This window comes from Rattus norvegicus, chromosome 6 (genome assembly GCF_036323735.1).
Source record: "Rattus norvegicus strain BN/NHsdMcwi chromosome 6, GRCr8, whole genome shotgun sequence".
In the NCBI taxonomy this organism is placed as follows: domain Eukaryota; kingdom Metazoa; phylum Chordata; class Mammalia; order Rodentia; family Muridae; genus Rattus; species Rattus norvegicus.
In genome coordinates this window covers 11,288,959-11,311,691 of record NC_086024.1, presented here as the reverse complement: position 1 = coordinate 11,311,691, position 22,733 = coordinate 11,288,959, and the positions used below count along the sequence as shown (strand labels likewise).

Here is a 22,733-nt window from a genome sequence, read left to right as displayed (position 1 = left end):
TCATGGTACTTTATCACAGCATCAGAAAGACAATACACAGGAGAAGACTGAAACAGTCTCACATCTTTTAGGGAGTCTGGAATTTCAAAGCCCGAGTTGTCAGAGACTTATATTGGTCAAGATGCTGTACTGCAGCCATTTCAAGTGTGAGGATGAATCAAGGAAGTGTGGCCAGGTATGAGAGGATCAACAGAGCAGCCAGGATAGGGGTGTAGACCGAGATCCTTGGGTGGAAAGAAATATAGTGCTTCCCTCAAAACCTCAGACTTGTGCTAGGAAATGGATGAGAGATGAATTTCTGCCACTCAGTTTTGAATCATGGTCAATGCTATGAGTTGCAAGAGCCCTGAATGACCTTAAGCGTACCATGACCATCACAGGCTGCCAGGTGGCCCTGCTGCTGGAGGCACCATGGCAGGAGGGCTGTCAACCAGGATAGCATGATGGCACTCAGGGAGTCCAGAGCACAGGTAGGCTGGAAGGAAAGGAGGTGGGAGAACTGAACTGTGGGATCCTGAGGGAGGCAGCTAAGACAGGCCTTCCATGTGGTCTTGGAGCTGAGTTTTCATGTCTGTCCTCAGTGTAATGGCAAGCTCTCAAAAAAATTTGAGAAAATGTGTGGCAGGGTCTATTCAGGATTTGAAAGATTACCGTGAGTGCTCAGTGCAGCCCAGATGTTGCGTAGGGTAGAGAAAGGAACGATCCCACATACATACAGTTCCCTTCTTCCACTGCCCTGAGTATGTTTTCTGTCCAGACTTTGGCAAGGGACTGAGATACCCTAAGAGTCTTTCAAGAGTCAGGTTCAATCCAATACACATCCATCACAGTTGTGTCATGCTCATCCTGCTGTGCTCTGTGCCCTGTAAAAGACTGGCTGCTGAAGCAAACAAGTGGTAAGAAAGCAAGTGCTGCTTAGATTATGCTAGCAAAAGTCTAGTTCCTAGAGAGAAGGAGGCGATGACTGTTTGGTGCTGTCTTTACCACACAGTGTTACTATGTCAGGGTTTTTCTCCTGAAGACTGATGGAGATGTAAGAATAGATGTTAGTCTTGGACCTTTTGTGAAGTAGATAGGGTGAAGCATATAATGAGTAGAGGGGAAATTCCTTAAGAGAATTCTAGGATGGGGGCCAGGGAGAGCTATTGGATACAAGTCTAACTCTGAGTGTGGGACACCTGAGAGAGTTGGGTAGAAGTATTCCAGTCAGCTATGCAGGTTAAGGACATCGGGCAAGACCCATACACAGGTCTGAAGGCATAATAAGTGAAGAAAAACCTGTGTTTTCCAGAATTTGGCCCTGTAACGTGCTGAACCATTGAATAGGGGCAGCCTGGGGGAGTCATGATCTCTGCAAACAGATTTCTGAGAAATCTTTCTGAGAAAGAAGTTGGAGCCCTTGTTGTTTGGACACTTGAAGGGTCACTTCTATGGCTGCAACTAGAGGGTGGCTTCAGCAATGAGAAAATCCGTATGAATATCTAAAATAAGCATATTTAACCTCAAGAGGTCTCATGGGAGACTTTCTAACTAGTGACTTATTTGAAATAACTTACTGATGTGTTATATTTGAGAGAAACACACAAGAAAGAGACTATAGTTTTAAGGGGCTTATCATCTCCTGACATGTACAATGACAGCCATTTGCACCTCTAACTCTAGAGCCCAGCCTGGTGACAATGCTTGTGTTGACAGTGTCACCCAGTTCCCAGAGAGGTGGGTTTAAGCTGGATTTTAAGGACAATCTGCTTTAGTTGAAAAATGTCACCTACAGTCTACACATCCACACACCTGTACCCCTCCCCTACGCACACAGACACACTCGTGTGCACATGCAGACACAAACACACTCATGTGCACATGCAGACACAAACACACTCATGTGCACATGCAGACACAAACGTGTTTCTGTAGGCATTCAGGCACAAACTGGTCAGAGGTCAATTTTAGATGTTGCTCCTCATGATCCAATAATTTTTTTTCTTTTCTATTTTGAGCTAGAGACTCTCATTGTCCTGGAATTTGCTGGGTAGGGAAAGGAGGTTTCTGCCTCCCCAACACTGGGCTTATCATATTTGCATGCCCAACTTTGTATACTTTTTCATGTGGGTTTTGGTGATCCAACTTAGATCCTCATGCTTCAAGGCAAGTAATTTCCCTGCCAAGCTTGTCTCTGGCTTCAGACTTTCCTAATAGTTAAGGCGAGATTATATTTGGAATGACATTTAATTTTCATGTGAATACTAACTTTGGGGTGCCTTGCATTCAGTTTATGGAGATAATGAGAAGATAGGGTTGTAGTAAATACAATCAAGCGCTCTCTGATGAGCAGAGATGAGCAAAGGTGGCCTAGGTTCATACGGCTGCTGACTCCTCGCTGGGGACCTGTTAACAAGGAGCAAAGGGAAAGCCAAGTCAGGAAAGGGTGGCTGTGCTTTGGCGGGGGTTCTAAAATTCTTGAGATTCTGTTATTCAAACATGACCTGCTTTTTAGAAGGAATTAACCCCTAAGAAGGATCCTTGGGGAAATTGTTGCCTCAGTCCTCAGCTGCACCCTCACCTACAGTTTCCTCTTCAACAACAGCAAGTACAAGTGAGCCTGTTTCTTGGATGCCCACTGTAGGCCATGCAACCACAACCAGAAGTCTAAGCCCGTGTGGTTCTTTCTCTGGCAAGCAGAGGGGAGTCTTCCATCATCATTCTTGTGACTGGCTCTTCCCAAAAGTGCTGTGAAGGCCATGAATATGCAACATGCAGTATAATTTCAGCAGAGCCCTCCCAGATACTCCATTCTTCCTGCAAAGGCCTCCCCGGAGGCTAGATAAGTATCTGAGAGGAAACAAACTCCTAATTAGCAAAGAAATTAGATTACACACATCCTGACAATATCCATTTTTAATATAGTCAGAAACTAGTTGTTTAAATCTGATAGGAGAAACCACAATCCAAAACTATGTTCCTTTTTCAGAAGCAAAACCACAGAAGGCATTCCTGTGATGAGTTCAGACATTATTCATAAGGCGTTTAGTAATTTCAGTGGCAGGGTCGTGTCTCTGACCAGCTACTGCTTGTGGTTTGACCTTGGGAAAGTGTGTATGTTTCTGGGCCTGTTTTCCTCACCTGTAAGATGAGTATTAAAAGCCTATCCTCACGCCTGTGGCCTGCACAGCGGTTAACTGCTCTAGTCTGGGGACTACTCCTTGCGGAGTCCAGGAAACCCCAGATAGGGTGTTTGATTGATTTATCAGAGAGGGCTGTTGAGTTCAACTTAGTGAGGACAAGAAGAAAAAAGTCTGTCCTTTTGGTGTTTATGAAGCCTTCCAAGGCTCTCCAGTGAAGGGTGCTCCCCTCAACAGAAAGGTTTGAGAATTTGGTAGTCATTGTCCATTGCTGTAATAATAATCATTGTCCCTTCTGTTTGACTAACAAAAGCTGAGCTTATGCTCACAATAGGAGGGCCCTATAATAAGTTGTCTCTCAATAGTCTGATGGACTTAGGGGAAAACCCTACTTCTTTAATATTAATACTTTACCTTCCCTTTACTCTTCTTGATCCTTGAAATTCAGGCATCATGGATAGAAGCCCAGTGGTCACCCTGAAAAAATAAAAACAAGACCCATACCATGTGCATTGCAGACTACCGCACCTCAGCCTCATATAGCTGTTGTGGAACTTTCTTTCGTCTGTCTGCACTGGACTTATGTTAAATTAGGGAAACAAAATCCCCAATTGAGTTAAAGCACCACTATTGGAATTTTGGGTTAATACATCCCACTTGACACATCCATATTAAAATTGTCAATTGTCCTGGTGTTGGAGGCACCCTTGGCTTTCTATACAAAAACTTGAAGGGAAATGACTAAAAATTTATGAATCTGGACATCTGGTTCTTTCATCCACTAAGTGTGTAATTGCAGAACTCAAAGAATCATCTTGGGGCTCAGTGTGGAGTGCACCCCACAGTTTTCTGATGGTACCCCTGGCCACTTTTTCACTCTTTCAGGGCCTCAGACTCAGTGTGACATAGGACAGATCCATACATACACTTTTGGTTCCAGGTAAGAAAGGTGTAAATGGGATGGATTCGAGATACGTCTTTGCTTTAAAAGGTTGTTTCTTTTAAGTATCATCCAGTCTATTAAGAATTTTCCTTATATAAAATCTTTGTACTTTTTGTGGATTGATTATTGAGTTAATTAGTATAATTAAGCATAATTACAAAATGAGTACAGGTCTGTGTAATCAGTTACTAACAATGTGTAATTAAGTAACTACATCTTGCAATTAGAAGCTTGGAAACTACAGTGCCATTTTAGACTACTCATTTTAGTCTATTGAAAAAAAAGTTGTCCCAAATCTGCACATAGATCATTTCCAAAAGGTTCACATTAATCTACAGTGGAATGAGTATTTTTACTTCCATAAATTATTAATACTATTTTTCTTATTAAGAAGTTATAATGTTTTACCTTTTTTTCTCAGATCAGACTGCTTTTGGTCCCAAATTTAAAATGAACCTATTTTATATTTATGTTTGTGAAGCAGAAATTTAAGGGTCCTTTGGAAAGTCAGTTGTGTCTGATAGTGTTTTGCTGAGGCAGACAGTGAAGGAAGGTTTGGCTGAAGCAGACACAGGAGAGAGGATGTTTGCTAAAGCAAGCACATGAAAGGACACGTGATGAAGGATTCTTCACTAACGACACACATGTATTGGTCCACCTTACATTGTGTAGTTGGGCTCCATTTGTCAGCACTCCATAGAGAGAAATGCACCAAAAATCCTTCTTGTGGGATGCTGGTGGCTTCTTGCTGCTTCTATGAACTCGGGCAGATTGGTCAAGAACTTCCTAGGCCTCCCTGTTGTCCCTGGCCCCTCCTGGTGACTCTTGCTGGTTCCGCTGAGGCCCAGCCGTTCCTGCTGGGCTGTGCCACTGCTGCTACTGTCCCAACACTATTGAACCGTACTACTGGGATAGCCATGAAGTATTTGTGAGTGGACTGAGCTGCTGCTGCTGACTTGTGAACTGAATTTCTGACTTCCGGATTTGCTCCAAAGAAGCATTTCTTAACAGCTCCACTTCCTTTGTGTCATAATAGTTTTTCTTTTCCACGACCTCTGGTGGGTGGTGGGCTAGAAGGGAGGTTAAAGCATTTAAGCACCATTATTAAAATTGGGGTTTTGAAAAAGTAAAGGTTACATGTTTGAAAAACACCTGGCTTGAGAAATCAACTAGGGGACTTGAAAGATGAACAGAGTCTTGGTTTCATTTCAGAGCATGTAAAATGAAGGTGGCAGACTTGAAAACAGTGATGCTGAGTTGGGAAAGAGAAAGCCAGATATAGCATTTCATGAGTAACACTGAAGTCATACCATCAGTCTTTGGAATTAGATTAATTTTTAAAGCTATTCTGGATGCAAATATCCTTTTTATCCATTGACATATTTGCTATAAGGTTTTCCAGATGATGGGATGACCCCATGTCTGTGAGGACCACATATTTTACATGGAATTCAAGGACATCCTTGGCTTTCTCTCTGCTGTAAGCATAGCCCATTCTGTTGTTCTGTGAATGGGTCAGAAGTTGCAAGTGGCTGCAGTATTGTGCAGTAGATAGCAATGAAGAATGACTCAGACGGAGACACACTGAGGCAACATGATATGGCCTAATACGCGTCCCCTTTCTTAGAACCCAAGAGCAGCCTGCAAGAGAGTCAGCATACCATAACTTAGATGCCAGTTTTTAATTAACCAGCAGTGCAACTTTCCTGACTCCTCAGCTGGAGTATGTGCTAAATAGTATTTATCTTAGTTTATTTAGTTGTGACAGTCACATGGGCAAAGGTATGGCAAAGTATATAAATTAGATGCATACATACATTTATACATAGTTGTATAGATAAAATTTTCTATTATTTTGGTGTTCTGTCACTTTTTTACGCAGATTATTTAGTATTTTACTTACAGTGCTGCTAATTTTGAAGCCTGTCATAATCTGTTCTTCCTTCCTTCCTTCCTTCCTTCCTTCCTTCCTTCCTTCCTTCCTTCCTTCCTCCCTCCCTCCCTTCCTTCCTTCCTCCCTTCCTTCCTTCTTCCCTTCCTCCCTCCTTCCCTTCCTTCCTTCCTCCCTCCCTCCCTCTCTCTCTCTCTCTTTCTTTTTTCTTTCTTTCTTTCTTTCTTTCTTTCTTTCTTTCTTTCTTTCTTTCTTTCTTTCTTTCTTTCTTTCTCTAGTCAGGGTCTCTCTTCATAGCCTTGACTGTCCGAGAACTCACTATGAAGACCAGGGTGGTCTTGAACTCCCAGAGACCTACCTTCCTCTGCCTCCTAAGTGCTGAGAGTAAAGGTGGCCTGTCACGGGTTTTTGATGCAAGAATTTTGTAGGTGGAACTCAGCCTGAGAGGTGCAGTGGTCTATCTGAAGGTAAAGAGAGCTAGTGATAGCATCTTTTAAGAGTTTGGGGTGGGGTCTCCAGTCAATGTTCACTCTTGTTACATGTGGCTGGTGCTATCCTTCGGGACTTTGTGGAATTGGGGACACCATCAGCCCTCATTGCTCTCTCTAGGAGGGTAACATATGCATCGACATTCCTCTTTAGAGAAGTCCTGTGTATTGTTGCTGCTCCAGGGCTCCTTGTCCCCAAAGCTGGGAATAGTCAAGCGATAGAGTTGATGAATGCAGACAAAGCTTCCATGAAGGAAGTTTGAGAACTTGAGATGAAAAAGTGTTACAGGGGAACACTTGTGGTATGTGGCAGTCTGGGGATTTGAAGTGAGAAGAGAAGCGAGAGGTCGTTATGGGTACAGATGAGATATCAGGTATAAAATGGTTTCTAGTCTGTGAAGGGAGGTTTGGTGGCTTTGCGTGGTGTAGGCTGAGTTTGTGTGGGGGTCTAGAATTGTGGTCACAGTCCTGTGCCTTCTTCTGACTTGGTCTGCAGTGCACGCCCCTTGTCAGCTCCCGACAGAGCTGGCTAGGTGTGTCTGACTCTTTCAGCAGTATTTTCTTACAATTGCTACAGAGAGTGCTTTTCTTTCAGAATTTAATGAAGACAATAAAAAGATTCATTTGGGATGACTGAGCTCATTCTATGGAATGGATGGGAAATTTATAGAGGAGCTAACTTAAACATAACTTATAGGCCGAGCTACAACCATTGAGGTTTTTATTATCTTATCTCTCCTTACAAAGAGATGGAAAAATGTTAGCCATTCTGGTTTCTGTTCCTCTCCTCTTTCTTTGAACCTTGGGTTTTAATCTCTCAAGCGTTCCCTCTGGTTCACATCCCATTCCCAAGTGTCTTAGGATGACTTTGTTATTGACAGACTGAAATATCAGTTACGGGGACTTGGCAGTGCTTTCAGAAGCAATTACTCTAGTTCAGGCCCTCCTTCTTAATGGCTTGCATCACCAAGGCTCCAGCTGTCTTAGTTCTCACCATCTACTGTTCCACGATAAGCAACACCTTCTTGCTCAGCCTTTGAAAACCTCCAATGACTTCCCTGACCGCAAGAAGGCCTGTGGGGTTTGCATGCCTCCACGTGGGGCTGGACTGGCTGGACTGTCCCAATGCCTTCTTCTGACTTAGGCTGTCCCAATGCCTTCTTCTGACTTAGGCTGTCCCAATGCCTTCTTCTGACTTAGGCTGTCCCAATGCCTTCTTCTCACTTAGGCTGTCCCAATGCCTTCTTCTGACTTAGGCTGTCCCAATGCCTTCTTCTGACTTGGTCTGCAGTGCATACTCCTTGTCAGCTCCCGACAGAGCTGGCTAGGTATGTCTGACTCTTTCAGCAGTATTTTCTAACAATTGGTGCAAATTTCTTTCAGAATTTTATGAAGATAATAAAAAGAAAAATTTGGGATGATCCTGACTGCTGGGTCAGTAGGAGACTGAGACCTGGATTTTGTTGAGCAAATGAGGACAATGGCTAAGAAGTTTTGTTTCTATTTGTAGAAGAGTGTCTGATTATGTGAAATTCTTCCATCATTGGCTTTGTTGAAGAATGGCACCACATATTTTGTCTATGATAGGTCAAACATTGTGCTTTACATGAATTACTTTAAGTTCATTGAATGATTAGGTTACATACAATGATGGGCCTGAGATTCTACTCAATATGTAGGCTAACCAGTTAGGCTGTGCTGCAACTGTGTTTACACACACACACACACACACACACACACACACACACACACACACACACACACACCAGAAACCTTTGAGTCATAAAAACAATCCAAAACACTTCTTGATATAGCATAAAATCCATGCTCGAATACTTACTCAGAATCGGTTCTTCAGGTCCATCTATCTACAAGGTGACATGGTGAGGGTCAGATAGCACTTGTACATGCAAAAACAGAGTCCCCAAGATTTGGTCTTATAGGTCCTACTACCAACTTGCCCATGCCCACTGAGAGAGAGCAGGGTAGGAAAGAAAGAGACAGAGACAGAGAGACACAGAAAGAAAGGAGAAAGCAGAGGGAGACACAGAGGGAGAGAGAGAGACAGGGAGAGAGCGAACACCCCTTGTTGTTCTGAGAAGCAGTCTGCTCTCTCCTAGGAGTGTTCTGAGAAGCAATCTGTTCTCTCCTAGGAGGAGTCTCTCTTCACTGCTCTGCCTTTACTACTTGAGGTCTTTGGAGACCCACAGAATAGATCCCAGGTTCCTTGACTTGGCAGTTGCCCTCACTGTTCGTTCATTTGCTCAGTGTTATATCTCTAATCCTGTGCTTGGACTCTGAGTATCAAGGCCTAGAAGATGATGTCTAGACAAGATGTATGCACATACATGTGAAAACCTCTGCAAAAGCTGTTTCCTCAGGAGTCTAGGAAAGAAATTACAGCTCCTGACCATATTACTGCCTTTAGTGTTTACTTCAGAGGTAGGATTTTTCCTTTTGCAAACAAGACAGCAGATTTTAGAAAGGACAAGCCCCTTCCTGAAATAAAGAGAGGACTTGGGGCTGACTCTTACTTCCCCTGTTCCACATGTTAGGATAAGCTAGCATTTGAATCCAGTGGCTAGAAATGGGGACAACACTGGGTCACACACCTTGAGTCAGCCAGTGCTACTCTCAGTTGGGGTGGGGGGTCCATAAAGAGGCTATCCAGGGCTGTGGTCATGACTAATGGCATGAGCTCCTGAAGGTGCATACTCCATGCAAGCAGATGTCCATGCCTCACAGAGCATCATGTCAGAAACTGGACAGTTGTTTTCACACACTGCAATTCCCTGAGTTTCCCAGGCCCTAAATCCTCTTTAATTTTCCCAACCTAATAGCTTTTTTTCTTTTTTTTTTTTCGGAGCTGGGGACCGAACCCAGGGCCTTGTGCTTGCTAGGCAAGTGCTCTACCATTGAGCTAAATCCCCAACCCCAACCTAATAGCTTTTAAAGCCTTTTTCTTTTTTCTCTTTTCTTTTTTTCTTTTTTTTTATTAACTTGAGTATTTCTTATTTACATTTCGAGTGTTATTCCCTTTCTCGGTTTCCAGGCAAACATCCCCTTAATCCCTCCCCCTCCCCTTCTTTATGGGTGTTCCCCTCCCCATCCTCCCCCCATTGCCGCCCTCCCCCCAACAATCACGTTCACTGGGGGTTCAGTCTTAGCAGGACCCAGAGCTTCCCCTTCAACTGGTGATCTTACTAGGATATTCATTGCTACCTATGAGGTCAGAGTCCAGGGTCAGTCCATGTATAGTTTTTAGGGAGTGGCTTAGTCCCTGGAAGCTCTGGTTACTTGGCATTGTTGTTCATAAGGGGTCTCGAGCCCCTTCGAGCTCTTCCAGTTCTTTCTCTGATTCCTTCAACGGGAGTCCTATTCTCAGTTCAGTGGTTTGCTGCTGGCATTCGTCTCTGTATTTGCTGTATTCTGGCTGTGTCTCTCAGGAGAGATCTACATCTGGCTCCTGTCGGCCTGCACTTCTTTGCTTCATCCATCTTGTCTAATTGGATGGCTGTATATGTATGGGTCACATGTGGGGCAGGCTCTGAATGGGTGTTCCTTCTGTGTCTGTTTTAATCTTTGCCTCTCTATTCCCTGCCAAGGGTATTCTTGTTCCCCTTTTAAAGAAGGAGTGAAGCATTCACATTTTGATCATCCGTCTTGAGTTTCATTTGTTCTAGGCATCTAGGGTAATTCAAGCATTTGGGCTAATAGCCACTTATCAATGAGTGCATACCATGTGTGTTTTTCTGTGATTGGGTTACCTCACTCAGGATGATATTTTCCAGTTCCAACCATTTGCCTACGCATTTCATAAAGCCGTTGTTTTTGATAGCTGAGTAATATTCCATTGTGTAGATGTACCACATTTTCTGTATCCATTCCTCTGTTGAAGGGCATCTGGGTTCTTTCCAGCTTCTGGCTATTATAAATAAGGCTGCGATGAACATAGTGGAGCACGTGTCTTTTTTATATGTTGGGGCATCTTTTGGGTATATGCCCAAGAGAGGTATAGCTGGATCCTCAGGCAGTTCAATGTCCAATTTTCTGAGGAACCTCCAGACTGATTTCCAGAATGGTTGTACCAGTCTGCAATCCCACCAACAACGGAGGAGTGTTCCTCTTTCTCCGCATCCTTGCCAGCATTTGCTGTCACCTGAGTTTTTGATCTTAGCCATTCTCACTGGCGTGAGGTGAAATCTCACGGTTGTTTTGATTTGCATTTCCCTTATGACTAAAGATGTTGAACATTTCTTTAGGTGTTTCTCTGCCATTTGGCATTCCTCAGCTGTGAATTGTTTGTTTAGCTCTGAACCCCATTTTTTAATAGGGTTATTTGTCTCCCTGCGGTCTAACTTCTTGAGTTCTTTGTATATTTTGGATATAAGGCCTCTATCTGTTGTAGGATTGGTAAAGATCTTTTCCCAATCTGTTGGTTGCCGTTTTGTCCTAACCACAGTGTCCTTTGCCTTACAGAAGCTTTGCAGTTTTATGAGATCCCATTTGTCGATTCTTGATCTTAGAGCATAAGCCATTGGTGTTTTGTTCAGGAAATTTTCTCCAGTGCCCATGGGTTCAAGTTGCTTCCCCACTTTTTCTACTATTAGTTTGAGTGTATCTGGTTTGATGTGGAGGTCCTTGATCCACTTGGACTTAAGCTTTGTACAGGGTGATAAGCATGGATCCATCTGCATTCTTCTACATGTTGACCTCCAGTTGAACCAGCACCATTTGCTGAAAATGCTATCTTTTTTCCATTGGATGGTTTTGGCTCCTTTGTCAAAAATCAAGTGACCATAGGTGTGTGTGTTCATTTCTGGGTCTTCAATTCTGTTCCATTGGTCTATCTGTCTGTCTCTGTACCAATACCATGCAGTTTTTATCACTATTGCTCTGTAATACTGCTTGAGTTCAGGGATAGTGATTCCCCCTGAAGTCCTTTTATTGTTGAGGATAGTTTTAGCTATCCTGGGTTTTTTGTTATTCCAGATGAATTTGCAAATTGTTCTGTCTAACTCTTTGAAGAATTGGATTGATATTTTGATGGGGATTGCATTGAATCTGTAGATCGCTTTTGGTAAAATGGCCATTTTTACTGTATTAATCCTGCCAATCCATGAGCATGGGAGATCTTTCCATCTTCTGAGGTCTTCTTCAATTTCTTTCTTCAGAGTCTTGAAGTTCTTATTGCAGAGATCTTTTACTTGCTTGGTTAAAGTCACACCGAGGTACTTTATATTATTTGGGTCTATTATGAAGGGTGTCGTTTACCTAATTTCTTTCTCGTTAAAGCCTTTTTCAATATTTATTTATTGCTCTCCTGATTGGGGTGTTTAGCCTTTAACAACACAGCATATACAGATGACCAGCCAGTGAATACCAGAAAAACGGAGCCTCCTGGAGTTAGACCCATGTGACACCCTTTCCCAGCTCTCCCCAAGCAGTAACTTCTAAACCCTTCCCCAAGTCCTCCCTGGGAGTACCCAATGTTCTCCCTGTCATCTAATGGGTGGTATACATTGGGAACACAGAATGAAGACATCTGGTATTCTGTTTCCCATACGTGAGATTTCCCCATCAGGGCCATTGACTCCATGAAGGCCCCAGAGGGAAAGCAGTGTGGTGGTGGAGACTCTCAGCTGAGTCATAGGTTGGGTACTTGAGAGCCTCCTAAAAATATGACTCATCAGCCTTACCCAGACACAGAGATGCAAAGGCTCTGCAGAGGAGCACAGCTCCATAGAATGTGTATTCAGAAGGGTATGCTCGTGGTAGTGACATAGATAATTCTTTGACCAAGATTTAGAATAAATACTCTTGCCTCAGGTTGGCAGCCACAGCTGAATCTTATCACTTACCCATTCATCCTTGGGTTCTTGAACACATCTTCTTCCTGTCCAAGGCCTCTGTTTTTACAACCAGCAAATGAGAGCTGGGCTTAGGTAACCCAGAGGGATCTTACTGTTGTCATATGAGGTCCTATTCTGGTCCCCCAAAAAGTTTGTAGTACCACCAGTCACACTTCATCATTATCCCCTGAGATGATACTTGGATTGAGTTGGGGAGGGCTAGGGCAGGGTGGGATGCCAACTAGATACAAGCTAGAGTCTTCGAAAAGAAGAAACCTCAATTAAGAAAATGCCTCCAGAAGATCCAGATGTAAATCATTTTCTTATTTAGTGATTGATAGGGGAGGGCCCTGTTCACTATGGGTGGTTTCATCCCTGGGCTTGTGATCCTGGGTTCTATGATGAATAGCAATATGGAAGTGTAGGGCAAATAAACCATTTCCTCCATAACTTGCTTTTTAGTTTTTGTGTTTTGTCACAATAGAAACACTAAGACAGAGTTCTTGCTCATTTCCTCCTCAGGTGAATAGACAAAGTTTGTCCCCAACTCTACCGAGGCTTTCTGGACAACTCAGGTGAGTGGAGCGGGGACAGCTGCAGGAGGACATTCATAGGCTGTTTGTAATCCTAAACAAGGAGACTATCAGAAAGAGTGCATCGTGTTCACTGAGGAACATGAGATGGGGGCGGGAGACAGAAAAATCACACTGTCCTGCAGCCACAGGGTCCAGTACTGGGTTCAGAGTGAGGCTAGGATGTGATCCTACGTGGGTACTCAGGCAGACGAATGCACAATTTTCAAGAGGGAGATGAGAGCCGTAACATTAGCCGAGGAGTTGACTTGTAGCAGTGCATGGGGAAACCCAGTTACAGTCTACTCTTGCTTCTTTGTCCTAATGTGCAGCTCCTTCCTTGGGTTGAGTCCTGCTGGTATAACGTGACCTCAGACAGCATAATGAAACACTCCTTCTAGTGACACCTGGATGCACAGGATGCTGATATGATCAGGGGGAGGACTCTCCCTTCAATATCATACTACAATATTCAGCCCTGCACCATCATGAGCTTCGAGCTGTCTGTCCGCTACATGTCTGTTCGTTCATCCTCTCTCCGAGTACACCACAATCTGTAAGGGCACTGAGGAATGCTTACATCACTATCAGGTTCTTCCACTTCCTTGGGTCTACACAGAGAAGCTTGTGGGTGTGGACTGACAAGATTAATAGACACCATCTCATTGTCAGACCTCCAACTCTGAAGGAAGTGGAAACCATGAGTGGAGATGTACAAATTCAGGCCAGGGACACTTTTTTGGAGAGACGTGTCTTTGCTTAGTAAGGATATAGGAGCCTATGCTGACAGCAGCACAATCCAGCAGATGGAATGCAAGTCACAATGCTGTCTTAAGTTTTCTAGTGGTGGCACTCAAAAGAGTAAAAAGAAGCCTTTTCTGTTATTTTTTAATATGTTTTATTTCTAGTACATTCAAAATATTATTTTTAACATATAATTAATCATGAATTATTATAATGTAAAAATTAGTAATGAGATCTTTTCACTAAATTTTTGAGATTGTATATCTTACTCCAAGAGTGTGTGTGTGTGTGTGATATCTTACCATATGTATGTATGCATGTATGTGTATATGTATGTATGTGTATATATATGGTTTGTGTTATATGTATATATGCATACATACATTTGCCTGTGCTTGTGCTTGTGTGTGTGTATGAATGTGTGTGTGTGTGTGTGTGTGTGTGTGTGTGTGTGTACATGCAGAGGCCAGAAGCCAGCATCTGGTATCTTGCTCTCTCTCTCTCTTTTCCTTACCTTTTGAGACTGAGTCTCTCATTGAATCTAGAGCTGCAGCAACTGGCCCGGAAGCTCCTTGGGTTTTCCTGTCTCTGCCCATGGTGCTGGGGCACTGCTTTTCACCTTATCTTATGATTATTTTTATTTGTTTTGAGACAGGATTTGTCATTGAACTTGGACTTATGCCACTGTGCCTGGCATCTATATGGGGTTTGGGGGACCTGACCTCAGGCCAGCCTGTGTGAACAGTAAGTGCTTTCCACACTGAGCCATTTCTCGAGTCCGTATGGTCTGGAGCACATTTTTCAGCTGTAGCATGTATCAGCTTGGACAAGTCGCACTTCCAGCCATTGGTAGTGTAGAGGTTGGGTGGATGAGCAGAAGGGTATGGCTTCTTTGGCAGATGATACTCTGGGCATCCATGTGATGCAGAGAAGGAGATCTCTCTGCAGCTGTGGTGGGAGGGAAAAGCCTGGGACCTAGAAATCAGAGGGCTGTGGAAAATGAGGAGTGAGAGTAACCCTAAGTTCTAAGGAGTTAAATGACTCGGTGCGGGGAGGTGCCCATATTTTTGACACAAATTCTAAATGACTTTGGGAGCAAAGAGACCCCAAATAGGAGCTGCATTTTGAGAGAAATGAGAGTCCTTAAAGCTGTCTGAATAGAAAATAGGGTTATCATTATACCTTATCATTATAAGAGAGAAGAATATTAAAAGGACTCAGTTCGGCTTGAATAAAAAAGATAAATTTCAAGTAAACTGGCACACAGTTTATCCATGACTGGATTTGCTGTAATAAAGTCAGCTTGGGAATAAGCTGGGTGATTTACAGGGAGCTCGCTTCTGTAAAATTTACAAACTGCTGTGATAAAATGTCACCTTTTATGATGCATTCCACTTGGGCTGCATATATAAAGGGCACTGCAATGGAAAGAGTTGCAAAAACAAAGCAGCCGCCTGGCTCCCCAGCTGCCTTTGTCTGCTTTTCCAGCAGAATTGGGAATTTATGGAAAGATGACCTCTACACTTGCCTTTTATGGGGTGGCTTACAGACAGCCAGGAAATGGCATCACTTTCATTATTCTGTGTTCGGTGACCCTTTGATAACTTAGACTACGAAGACTTAGGGTGAGGTGGATAGGGAAGGTAGGCAGGGTGAAGGAAGAGGAGACATCCCATGCATCCAGTGCACAGGGTGTTTTGTGGTGATGAGTCTGGTCACCGCCCTGCAGCTTCCTAAGTCAGCATTGCCTGTTGGGTGTGGGATGACAGCTAAGCCATTCTTGGAGTGCCCTCCCTGGCTCTATCAGAACATAAGAATGCCTGCACCTCACTGTGCCCCAAACCAGGAAGGAGCAGATTGTGGTCCTGTCATTCTAGTCTGGGCATTTGCCCTTTTGCATGCACAGTGGCTGTGTGAACTTGTCCCTGTATCTCTCAGTCCTGATGCCCCTGGGGAAGTCACAGACATTCCCATCTGTTTTTCCTAGTGATCACAGACTGCTCTCTAACCCTGCCTCCTCCCCCATTCCCCAAATCTTCTCTCTCACACTGTCATGGCACTGCCTCCAAGTGAGGGCACAAGCATGCAACCTTAACCTCTGTCTAAAAGAAACGTCAACTGTCCTCTACTCTGGTAACCTCTCCTTCTCCCCCCACAGCAGGCATAAAATCCTCCCATCTGTGAACCCAGAACGCTCTTCTTCCTTAGGTCAGAAACTCACATTCATTCCTCTCTGAGTCTCTGGGTATAAAAGTGTGTGTGTGTGTGTGTGTGTGTGTGTGTGTGTGTGTGTGTGTGTGTGTATGGTGTGAGTTTGTGGTGTGTATAAAGATTAACGTGGCTTTTGGAAAGAAGGCAGTGTCAATGCAGCTACACTAATGTGGGTACAGAAAACACAATGTTCATACCAGTTACTTTCTGCCTTTGTAATTGCCCCACTCGTACTCGGTGGACAATGTTTATTTCAATGATGAAGCAAAGAAGTGCACAGCACCTTGTGGTGTCAGGAATTAGAGAAGCCACTTTGAACATGGACTTTTAAGGGAATCTGCATACAGCAGGTGAGATTTGATCAGGGCTATGAGGGATGGCAAAGTTGCTTCATGGGCAACTTCACTGAGGCTGAGGCTCTAGCCAGGCCTGCAGTGTTGAGCCTGGTCTGAGGAGAGAGGGGCTTTGTGTGGTGGGAAGAAGGAGCAAAGAGGAGAGGGAGCAGGGCTGGTTCATGGAAAGATGAAAGAGAGGTTGGTGGCTGTCGTGTGCAGTGCTAAGGAGTATAAAAATAACTAGCTATGTCAAGTCCTTACGGTCATCCTTGGCAGTTCTCAAGTACTAGAAATAATTTGCCTCATAAAACTGGATATGTGAGGGTGTTAAAAACAAGAAGGCTTCCCTGAGACATTTGTCCACAACATGGCAGAGAAAATCTAGAGAATCATGCCATATAGGTTCCTAGATCATTTTAATGGGAGTATGCTATTTTAACTTACCACGGTTAATTCTCCATGTCTTAAGGTCTTGGGACAGCATGCATCACTAAAATGTCTCACAGTCCCCTTACTCCCTGCTCATCCCCCACCACTGCTTCCTGTTGTGAAGGTACTGAAGTCTGACTCTGCCCATTAGACCCAGGCAACACAGGAGAGCTGCCTCTCTCTCTGGCAACAGAGCTCAGCCTAGGCTCCTGAGGTTGAACTTCCAGAGATGTTGGCAGCTGAAGAGAAGCTTGGTAGGAGAACCTCAGAATACGGTAGCGGGACAAGCACAGTGTGGGCTGCACATTGAGGAATTAACAAAGAAAGCAACACATATGGTTGAATGCAAAGAGAATTGAGAGCAAGTAAGTTCAGGGGTGGTGTACATCAAATGATTACAATCCAAGGCTTTAGTAGTAAGAACATTTTACAAGTCTGGTTACCCATTACTTGGCACACAGAATGCTGAGAGGGGTTGGAGCTTGCAAGGATTACAGACCCAGCTTGAAACAACAGCTGGTTGATTTGTATGTCTACTTTCCTTGAGGTCTGAACCCCCTTTGTTGGAGGAGATTCTCCACTTTCTTGTTCCTTGGGTGTCTGGTAAAAATCCCCACTGTCTGGTCACATCTGGACAGTGTATCAAACCCAAACGGTTGGCTCAGCACTTCTCTGCCTTGCTTCTCAGTGCTTCATTCCCAAGTCAAGTCAGCCTTTGGGAGCTGTCCATTAAAGATCCGTCACTTACAAAAGATCTATCTACCAAATTAAGAGTTTAACTAGATTTTATTCTGGGAATTGAGCAAGAAGTAGTGATAATTTAGCTTATAAAACTGGAGTTTAATGAAAGTATAAGACAATAGGCCTGGTAGAAGCTTTTTACTATCATGAGACGAGAGTTTCTATGGGCTGCTCCGACAGATTTACTGCTGTTTTAACTTAATAAGCTATTTCTGTTTTAGCGTTGTTATTGTTTCTGTACTTATAGGACACTTTGTATTGTTTTATTATATTATCCTTCCCCCTCCGATTTATGGTGGCATTTTTCTCTTTGCTTAGCTTGTAAATACATGAATTTTCTCTGATCCTCCCAGCTATCCAAGCCTGTAGAAGGGCAGTTTTTCAGCTTGTGGCCTGGAATTTGCATGCCCGCCCTCCCTCCCTCCCTCCCTCCCTCCCTCCCTCCCTCCCTCCCTCCCTCCCTCCCTTCTCTGCTCTCTTCCTTTCTATAAGGGCAGGCAGTCCTGGAAGTCTGTGATCCCCCACCCCCATGCTGTTTACATTTCTTCATGCCAAGCAGATAAAAGTAACATTAATAAAGTCTTATGCTTGTAAAGCATTTTTAGCTTTTAAATCTGTTCTGATCTTTATGTCTGCTCTGTGGTGGGCCAGACATATTTACTGCCCACTTTTACACACTAGGGAATGCTGCTCTGAGAGAATAAGTAAGCTGCACATGAGCTTACTAACTGGTCAGAGGCAGACTGCAGGTCAGAATTCAGCTTCCTGGGGGGAGCACAGCAGGGCTAGCTTGAGTGAGGAGTCATCTTGATGCTAGAACAGATCTGTAAAAAGCCCACCATGGGTCTGGAGAGATGACTTGGTGGTTAGGACGCATATTTCTGTTCCAGAAGACCTGAGTTTGGTTCTGAGCTCATAACCTTCAGTAGCTCTCAGGGGATCCAACACCTTTGGTCTCCGAGGACACTGGTATTCATTCACATACACAGACACCTAGTCATTCACATAATTAAAAATGAGATAAATCTTAGAAAAACAAAGGCTGCTAACGATGGATTAACCATGGCTGGACCTGTTATCATGTCAATAGTTATCACTGATCCTGGACACCTTGCACTCTCGCTCTTCTTTTCTGTCTACAATAGTCTTTGAGAATTGCATTGGGAGCCTAGTGTCAATTCAGACCTGTCTACTTCAATGCCAATGGACAAAGATGGTTCAAATTTGATGGACAACATGATGGTCAAAATTAAGGAGATTTCTAGTCTCCATCTGGGAGACAAGTTGTTTAGAAAATAAAATTAAATAAAAAAGAGAAGGAACGAAGAAGCAATACCGACATCTTTGCTAATCTTAAAACAATTCTGCAATTACAAAGTCTCTCCTCAGAAACCTGGGAATTGCATGGGAATTGGATCAAGCAGCTGGGTATGCTGTCCAGCCCAACTCTTCCTCCAAAGTTCACATTCAATGAATACAAACCTTTGGGTTATACTTGAATTTTAGATAAAACTGAGTGTCATCTTATCTCTAAGATTCATCATTGTTTTGGAAGACAGGTGTGGGGGAAGGAGAATAATATTGACTCTGCTTGGAGCTCCAGGTAACAATAGAAGCTGGCCCCGCCCTTCTCCACGGAATCATGTTCAGTTCCCACTCATCTCCACTGGCATCCACATCAGTGAGTCTTGACATTTCATGATGGAAATCAACCACGCTGAACCCCACAGAGGCTTGGTTTCTGTCTCCTTTTAGGAAGAGCACACAGACTTTTTCCTTTGAGTCATCTCCCATGGAAGGACTCAGCTAAAGATTCATAGTGTGGGGGCCAAGGCAGGGTCATCAAGCTTCCCCCTCTTTGTAATAGCTCTTCTAGCTTTCTCTTCCCCTTACATCCCTTAAACTTAAGGTTTCTGGAATTTGAGTTTAAGAAGGATGGGGAGAGGGTTCTTCTCCTGTTTCAGTGGCCTGCATACTCTATGTCAGGTCTCTGTCTTTTGTAATACCAGCCCAGTGTTCATTCCTGACTTGCCCTTGATTCCTCTTCTGTTTCCTGTACACTTCCATTCTTTCTCATCTGTTTATACATCTTCACTGAGCTCTTTCCCTTGGGGTCCCCATCAGAGGGGGAGCCAAGCAATATGGATTATAAGGAACACAAATTGAGGGGCATTCAGATGTTTTTAGGGTTTATGTCATTATAGTTCAGAATTTTTGAAACTGGTAAGCTGGGGATCCTCTCTCTGAGTTCTCGTATTCTAGAAGAATCTTTGCACTATTATTTGCTACTATCATGTTTATGCTTCCACAGCATCAGCACTTCTGGCCCCCAGGTGACTCCCTGATTTATCACCAATATTTAAATTTTACCCAGTTCTGCTATTTCTCTGAGCCCCAAGTCAGCATCGGAAGTCTCAGCATCATAACTCTGAGCAGAAGGTATAGGCCAGGGACCTGGGCTCCAGTATGCCTGGTTTTAACTCACAGTAATTATTCTGTAAGCACAGAATTGAATTTGCACCAAAACCAGCCTCTGGAGCTAGCAACAGAAATGGTTTTGGCAATGACTCGTGGCCTCAGACAATGAGGATCTGCTAGAAATTTTGAGACAGGAACAAGAACAGTCAGTGCATGAAGATTTTGAGACCCTCTAGGTCAGCAAGTGTGTTTTCTCCATCTTGGAATTCCTAACGTAGTGCTCAGGCTTGAGCACATTTAGGTCTTCACAAGTGAAGCAGCATTAATGAATAAACACGTGTGAGTTTGAAGAGCAGAAATCAGAAGTGGGAGTTTCTCTAAAGGTAATAGTGAAATAAGGTGATATGGTGACCGATTTCATTTGGAGGGAAGAGCACATTAAAACCCGATTTCATGTTTATCCTTAAAACTTTGGAGAATGGAGATGCTGTCTATAGACGAGGCAGATTGAAGTGGAGAGGGGGGATGCCGGCACTCATGAATGTAGGTTGAGATTGAAGTTGTACTTGGCATCCAGAAGAACACACAGGATAGAGACCTACATGGCAGATGATGGCAGGGCAAAGGTCAGCACTGGGATGGAATGCTGACGTTGTCTTTTAGTAGGCGATCGTTACTGTGAGTGAAAAGTAGGCATCTGAGGGAGATGGTATAGAGAGAGAATGGCTGGAAAATGTGATTTGATGGGAAACCAATTCTTCTATGGAGTTGGCAGATGGAGAAATAGTCACATAAAAATACTATCCCATGAAAACAGAGAGTGCATTTTGCTATATAGAATAGAGATATACTATCCACCTACTTATTCAATCATTTATATATCAAATCCATCTACCTGCTTATCCACTCCCTCCACTACTGTACACTCATGATATCACCAACTTTTACTGACTGGCCGTTTCGGGGTAGCTATGGGACAGAGGCTTTATAGCATTGCTGATATGTTGAACAGTAATATTAACTAACATTAAAATGAAGTTTTACTTGGAATGAGAATCCTAGAATCTGTTATGTAGTCTTTTCTTTCTTAGTTCTGCATATCTAGAAGAAACAAGGTTGAAGAAAATTTTCTGAGACTTCAAAGATCAGAACAGTTTTGACAACATTTTATGTACCTGAACAGTGGGCTTCAGGCACTCCCTCTTTCTTCTCTCCCTCAGCAATCCTACCCTTCCTTCTCAGCCTCCTGGGTCTAGTAGATGTTCACATCCATATCCAAAAATAGTGATTGCTATTTTTGGATATGGGTGGGTAATCTGAGAACAGAGGGAGTCCCATCATCGTTATTGTTGTTGTTGGTGAGATGAGCTAATTTATAGGTAAATTTTCCATTCAGATCCTGGGAAGGACTTCATAATATGGCACAGTAAGGCCATCCACAGGAGTAGGGACCCCTTCAGCTGCTCTCTTATTCAGGTCTAAGCTGGTGCAGGGGTGGAGGGTTTCCATTTTCCCTCTGGTTTCCTCTTAGCTCTCTTTCTTGCTGCGTGTCTTTTAAATTCCTTTTACTGGAGTGAAATAATATCTTATCTCCAGATCTGCTTCAGGCTCAGGGTCAACCAAGTCTATGATAAGATTTGGGTTGGACCACATCTCCTTTTACACCTTTACTTTCTCTTTTACCACCAGAAAGGGAAGATATAGTGGTCTATATGTAGAGCATGTTTAAGTTCACCTTTGCCCTCCGTACGAATCAATCTCAGGAACCCCACAAGAACACTTCTTAGAAGGCCACATCTGACCTGAGTCTGTCCATGTTCCATTTCGCCACCTCTACATTGTGCACACCTCCGTTTCTTCTGCTCCAGGCTGTGAAACATGTTGTTCCCCAGCCTACAGAACTTTTATGGTAATTTTCTTTTCCTAACCATTGCTTCTCCAGAGCCCTTAGCCCTCTGTTCATGGCTCATCTTCCCAAATGATAAGTTCTGGACCAATGTAAACCACAGAATTAAAAAATAAAAGCTTACAATAATATTAGTAGTCTCAGAATCCCATGCCCTGTGACCACTTTGTACTTGACTCTGTGCTGATTCATCAGGCAGGTTCTGTATAAAAGGTGCGTGGGGGCTGGAGAGATGGCTCAGCAGTTAAGAGCACTAACTACTCTTCCAGAGGTCCTGAGTTCGACTCCCAGCAACCACATGGTGTCTCACAACCATCTGTAATGGGATCTGCCCTCTTCTGGTGTGTCTGAAGACAGATACAGTGTACTCATATATACACACAAAAAAATATATCTTAAAAAGGTGCTTGCAGTGAGATGTTTTACCTCAAAGGGCTAACGGATCCTGTGGTTGGACTCAGAAGGAGACCTTTCCATAGCCTCCTCAGGTGCTCTGTGATGTTGCTCCTTGCTGAAGTCATAGTAGTTGAAAGCACGGACTTTAGAACTGAGTAGGTTTGGTCAGTCTAGCTTTGTCTGATCATAATTGTGTGAGCCTAGGTAGGTAGCTTCTTTCACTTCTCCAAGATGACAACCATCCCATAAGGCCGATGTTCGTGTTTAGTAGGGTGTGATAGTAGCTATTTACCCATGGGTACTAAGTAGATATGAAGAACTTGTCTGTGGTCTCCATAGGCATCATATCACTTAGTCTTTACAACTGTACCATATCCATTTGGCAGCTGAGGAAACTAGGACTAAAAGAGTAACTTACCCAAGGTCACGGTCAGCAAGAGGCAGAGTTGGGTATGACTTGAACAATGGTTCTGCTGCCGTGGTCTTAACCAGGACAGCACACTACCTCCTTGATGATGGGAGTTTAGGTCTTGGTATGTGGTTAGCACTCCAATGTTGTCAACCATGAGCCTAACCCTCACACCATCACTTCTACAACCTCCAGTGATTTCACTTGTACATTCCCTTTCCAATTTCTAAAACATGAGCTCCACAAGGAATGGGATGGACTTGTAGGCTCTTTCACTCC

The 22,733-nt window shown here is 43.5% G+C and overlaps 1 long non-coding RNA gene across 1 annotated transcript; it reads right to left on the bottom strand.

Annotated features, from left to right (window-relative positions):
• Positions 1-2,210: 2,210 nt before the first annotated feature.
• LOC134479269 (uncharacterized) lies at positions 2,211-22,149 on the bottom strand. Its single transcript, XR_010052399.1, has 3 exons — positions 22,076-22,149; positions 3,534-3,596; positions 2,211-2,385 (listed from the first exon to the last, which is right to left on the bottom strand). It is a non-coding gene; the product is annotated as an uncharacterized LOC134479269 (long non-coding RNA).
• Between the last annotated feature and the right edge of the window lie 584 nt (positions 22,150-22,733).